Source organism: Canis lupus, chromosome 12 (genome assembly GCF_048164855.1).
Source record: "Canis lupus baileyi chromosome 12, mCanLup2.hap1, whole genome shotgun sequence".
Lineage (NCBI taxonomy): Eukaryota > Metazoa > Chordata > Mammalia > Carnivora > Canidae > Canis > Canis lupus.
In genome coordinates, this window is record NC_132849.1 from 25625595 (window position 1) to 25631594 (window position 6000).

Here is a 6000-nt window from a genome sequence, read left to right on the forward strand (position 1 = left end):
CCATTCTTTTTGGTCTATTTCGCAGTTTGTGTCTTTATAGGGATATGTCCATTTCAACATTAGTTGTCCAATTTATTAGCATTTTCACAGTATAACCATTATTCTTCCTGGAAGATCAGTCATAATGTCCATTCTGTTGTTTCTGATGCTAATAATTGGGTAAGAACATTCAAATGTTAGGGTTGCGTAGGAGTCCCATGGGGAGGAGATCTAGGACACCTTCCTAGCCTGGCACCTTCCTGAGCACAGGAAGCCCCTCACTCCCCGCCCCCCCCCCAAAGCACTTGTTACCCTCGCACAGGAGCAGTGCTCACATGAGCCTGTAAAGCTTCTTCATGAACAAAGACACCCCACAGGGGAGCCCTATGAACAAATGGCACTCTACCCTTTTGATAGAAAAGAAACTGAAGCTCCAAGAGATGGAGACCCTTGCCCTAGAGCCCCCAGCTTGTCAGAGGCCTGCTTGCCTGGGACCCCACCCTCTTCCCTTCTCAGCAGAGGCTGAGTGGAGGGCATTGCTCTGAATGGGTTCAGGAAAGTAGAGTGATTTAGAGTACAAGGCTGTAGGCCCACGATGGGATTCCCGGGCAGGTGGCAGGGGGTGCAGTCGTCAGAGACACACTGAGGAGGATGCAGGGCTGGGTGTCAGCTGGTCCTGCCTGGGTGGCTGTGCCATCTCAGCAGCTGAGGGGGAAAGACCCAATAGGAGGTGGGAGGCGCGTTCTGGTGCTCGCAGTGTCCCCCGCAGGCCTGGTGGCAGAGGTCAGGTCCCCTGCTACCTGCACCCAGTGTCCTGGTCTGAGGCATGAAGGAGGTGGATGAAGGCGCCACACAAAAGAGGGGATGCCCAGTTGAATGTGGGTGTCAGGTAAGGAGGGTCACGCCGTAGCAGGAGGATGTTCTGCACAATGTCTGGGACCGACTTACCCTAAACGATGGTCTCTTACTTATCTGATACTGGCTGTTAAGTGGGCAGCCGCCACGGTTATTACGGATGAGGGCCGTGACCTTGGTGCACAGATGGGGAGTCAGGGGCCCGGGAGCTGGGCCTCGACCCCTGGCCAGGACTCACCTCCTTCCCACGGGCTGTGTCTCCCTGTGGCCCAGGGCCCTGACAGGCGGGGCTGAAGGTGGCTCTGAGGGAAGAGCCTGCCTCCACGATGCTGGCCAGCAGGCTGGTGAGGGGCTGGGGACACAGGGAGTCCTTGAGCTCATGCTGGGTGTCCCCCACCCGAGAAGGCAGGGCTGGGAGGAGCTGCCAGCATCTGCCCCAAGCACCTGTCTCTAAGTCTGGTGGAGTCTGCTAGAGCTACTGGGCTGAAATGGCTGGGGGAGAGCAGGGAAATGGGGATGGCTGGGGAGGGACACCTGCACAGACCCCTGGGAGGTGGGGGAAGGAGTGGGGGAATGGGAGCTCGTGGCTGAGGTGCCTCCCTGAGCCCTCAGGTGCTGGATGGCTCTTCCATGACCACATCCGGGGCAGGGTGGGGGCATCATGGCAGCTGTGCCCTCCAGCCACCTTGCACTCAGCTAGGAAAGCTCTGTGTGGGGGGAGGGAAGAGAGATAGTGTGGAGCCTCTCCTCCCCCCACTTCTCCACAAACTGGTGGCATTTGTGGTAAACCCAGGGACCTGGGAGGTGGCCTAGAAGAGGAGCAGGAGCTGGCAAGGTCAGATGCAAGGTGTCCAGCCTGCATAAAGGGGTTGTGAGGGTGTATCAGCTGCTGCCTCACCATGACCTCCTGGGCTCTCCTGCTCCTCGCCTCGGTGCTCCTGGCCACCCCAGGTAAGGACATTCCCCATGTGATCTTTGCAGCTCCTCTTTAGCTGAGGGTTGGGACAGTTCTGGAGAGTGATTTGGACTTGATCACCTAATATGAAGTCTTAACGGAAGGTAAGACGGAAAGAAAGACAAGCTTGGGAAGGGATGAGATTTTTTTCATTTTAGTGCATTCTGAAAATTTGCACGCTTGTTTGTGTGTGTGTGTGTTTGTCTGTGTGTGTTTGTGTGTTTTGAGAGAGAGAGAGTGACAGAGAGAATAGAGATAGAGGCACTGGTAGACAGAAAAGTTTGTACAGATGGTAACGTTGGAGAGATATTATCTTCTTTTCCCGTTTCCAGAAAGGTCTTAAGAGCATTGTCTTTTCACAGATCCTGGGTCAAGGCAGCCCCAGGGCAGTGTGAGGACAGGCCTCCTGGGCCCCTCTCCAAGCCCCACTCCTGTCCGAGGCTCTGGCCACCTCCTGGGCTCCCCAGCAGCCAGGAGTTCTGACTTCCCCTCCTCTTCCACGTGTGGACAGATGCTGATGCTGTGTCTTTGCAGGTCTGACCTATTCTGGTCTGATCCCTGAGGACCATGATGACCTGTCCACGGCCGACATTTGTCAGGAAGAGCAGTTCTTCAGGAGACTGGCCCAGGAGGCTGCCCAGGTTCTTTGCTGGCTCCCTGCTCACCTCCGGAGCCCCTCCTCGTTTTCTGCATCCAGGGAGCACCAGGCGATAGCTGCACATCTCTTTCGGGGCGATGGGGGTCAGAGCAGTGGGCTGAAGAGGCTGCTCTTGTGCGCACTTGTGCCTGGCTCAGGGGGGCTACCTTGGTCTGTCTGGGCCCTCCCCTGAGAGGCACCTCTGGGGTCTGAGCAGAGAACACAAGGTGGGCAGGTGTTGGAATGGAGAAGGTGCAGTGGGTGTGGGACAGGTTCTGGGTGCGTCATCCCGCTAAGCCCACCAGGAAGGTGAGCTCAGGCCCGGCAGCTAGCTGGTCCTAACCCTAAAGGACAGAAAGATCATTGGTCATCGTGGTGGCCTAGGAGGATGCAAGGGCTCCTTTCTGAATCTCTGCTCAGGATTCTAGGGATTTCTGAGAAACCACTTTGGGGATCTTTTTCTGACAGGGTGACCCGCAGTTCAATGGATGTGATATTTGTCGAATGATAATGACTTGGCTGAGGACTTGCGTGGGACCGTCCCAGATTCAGGTGATCTTCAGATTTGCGGAACCAACTGCACGTGCATCTGGGGTCAAAGTAGGGGCTGGGGGCAGGACCCTGAGGAGAAGCTGATCCCTGTTTGGGCCAGACCTTCTCAACAGGGTATCTGAGGTCCCCTCCTGTGTCTGGGGAGGGACTACAGAGAATCATTTGAAAATTGAAATTTGAAATTGGGATGTTCTGGGAGCAGGCAAGGATGCTTTCTCTTTCATTGTCAAAGAAAACTTGTAGCCAAGAGAGGTAGGAACCTTTCTCCTGTGGTCGTACTGCACATGCCCACGGGAGAGCCTATGAGGCTGGATCCAAGGGCATCTGGGTCAGGGTTGATGAACCCCAGATGTGTCACCTCTAGCTGCATGCCTGGGCCAAGTTTCTGAGCCTCAGTTTCTGAGCTTTCTGAGCCTCAGTTGCCTTCTCTGTGCAATGGGATAGATATTAATCCCCCAACCACTTCCTTAATCCTTTGGAAGGAGCTGAGGGGTGGGATGAGCTGAGTTTCCCATCTGGCCCTGAGCAAGTGCTGAACAAGTGGATGTGTTCCTCCCAGGAAGCCTCGTTTCACCCTCCCTCCCTCCCTCCCTCCCTCCCTCCTTCTCCTCTGTACCCTGACCCTGCTCAGCTTCTGGGTGCTGCAGGGCCCACCCTCAGCCCTGGGCACTCAGCTGTAGCCTCTCTCCTGCGATTGCAGTAGACGATACTGCAAAATGGAATGTGCCAAGGCTCCCAGCTCTCTCTCCTAACCTTCCCCACCCCACCTGAGCCTGAGCCCTGCCAGCCCTGGGACCCAGGAGGCTCTGTAGGCAGAACCTGATTGTGGGGTAGCAGCAGTGGGGCACTGTGCTCCACATACAAGACAGTGGGCCTGGGGTGATGATGCACTAGGGACTGACACAGGACAGAGCCAACTGTCCTTGTCTCCTGAGCCCCTCCTGGCCAGGCTTGGATCAGGGCCTTGGGACTGGGCATGAGGGCCCATCCCGGTCTCTCCAGCCTCTGCTTCCATGGCCACCTGGCACCAGAGCCTCCTCCTAGCAAGCCCACAGTCAGAGGGTCCCAGGGCCAGGAGCTGCTGAGATCTGTGGGGGTGGTTGGGGCAGAGCACAGCTAATTCTTGTTTCTCGTCATGGTGCTGTTGCTGCTTCAGGAGGCCATTCGGAAGGCTACAACAGCGGTGTGCTCAAATTTTCCAGCAGTGGAAAAAGTCTGCAAAGATATCCTCATCAGATTTTTGTATAGTGTTGCCCAGTTTTTCCTGAATAGTGATCCCTCCAGGGATATCTGTGTGACCTTCAGGTTGTGCAGACATCAAGTAGGTGAGTACAGAGGTAACAGCAGGAACCCCTTCCTGGAGGGTCCAGATCTCATCCCCAATTATATGCAACATGGTGTAAAAACATGGAAATACATCTGTCATAGAGAAGTTCATAAGCTACTCATACATGTCCCTCCTAGCGCCCTTGTTTGACACATTCCTCCCCCTACTGTGTGGCAGTCTGGAGAAGTTGGGCAGGTGGACTATAACAAAAAGGTTGCGAAATACTCATGAAGAATCTGGGCTTTTAAAATTTTTTACTTAAAAGAAAATGTTAAGTAATCTCTACATCCATCGTGGGGTTTCAACTCACAATCCTGAGAGCCAGAGGCCCAGGTGAGTCACTGAGCCAGCCAGGTGCCCCAAGGGATTTGGGTTTTCTCCCAGGCAACCCTGGGTGACATCAGGCTCCATCCCTGGTCAGCCATGCACTTGAGCAAGTAGCTTAACGCCTGTGAACTTGAGCGTCTCTACCTGTGAAGGGGATAATAATCCTGATTTCTTATTTTGAGTAAGGCTTGAGTGAGATGATTATGCGTAAGGAGGTTACCACCAAGGAAGTGGCCTCAGACTGGGCTAGGCATAGACGACAGAGCCCTGACTGACTCCTGTCCCCAGCCCAGCAGCGGTTCCTGGGAACAGGAACCAGGCACCATCTAGCCCAGGACACCCGGGGCCCGAGAGCTGGGCTCGGGAACCCCGCTGGCAGGGAGGGCTCTGCAGCCTCTCCCTCCAGGGCTGCCCAGGCTGCACCCACAGATCAGGCCAGGGTGGTGGGACTGGGGGCGGAGAAGGGCCCCTGAGTGGCTCTGGCAGCCAGTCTTGCCTTGACTGAAGCTTTGGGACTTGATGCTGGCAGATCTGGGGTCACCTCGTAATGCGAGGTCCCCACCACTTCCTGTCACTGGAGGCTGTGATTTCTATCTCCAGAACCCCAAACCCCCTCAGGCTCCTGACTGGGTTCCAGGATGTAACTCTGGGTGTGATCAGCAGGGGCAGGTGGCTGTAGTGCACATTTGCAGGGACCCCACACCTGCCACAGCTGTTTCTTCTCCCCACTCCAGGTGACCAAGGAGCTGGGACCTTACTCCACCCCGGGGAGAAGCACAGAGTCTCCAGCAGGCACCGCCAGCTCCTGCCTTCCTAAATCCAGGACGGACCCTCCAGTTTCTCTCAGCTAGCTCCCTGCAGTGTCGTCCCCTGGCAGGAGAATAAAATGTCTTGCAAGCTTTTGGCCACAGCTTCTGTTCCTTTGGGGGATTGGAGGGGAGGGGCTCGGAGACAGGCTTGGGTGACTTATGCACTCCCTCAGTGAATGTTTATTGCATGTCCCACACTCTGTTGTAGAAGCTGAGGAAGTAGCGGTGGACAAGACAATGTTTGCAGGTTTTCCACATATACATGAGATGCTTATGATGCCCTCAGTAGAGATACACACTCCTCTCAGAGCCGGGGACACAGTGAATATACCCCAGAAGCTCTCAGACCAGCGGGGGAGAACAAGAGGCTTGTAGTTAAGAGGGCTCTTGGTCCTAAGGAGCTGAAATGCATTCTTTGCTTCGGTTGCTGCTTTGGGAAGTTTAATATTTAGGATTGTTTTGCTTGGGAAGCAAGAGAAATCTTAGGTCCTTCAGGCTTAAATGAATAAGACAATTTATTGGTTGAAATCATTAAGCAGTCCATAGCTGGCTTCAGGCA

At 54.9% G+C, this 6000-nt stretch overlaps 1 long non-coding RNA gene across 1 annotated transcript; it reads left to right on the plus strand.

Annotated features, from left to right (window-relative positions):
- Positions 1 to 4145: 4145 nt before the first annotated feature.
- Positions 4146 to 5536, plus strand: LOC140600676 (uncharacterized). Its single transcript, XR_012003849.1, has 2 exons — positions 4146 to 4303; positions 5367 to 5536. It is a non-coding gene; the product is annotated as an uncharacterized lncRNA (long non-coding RNA).
- Positions 5537 to 6000: the final 464 nt, after the last annotated feature.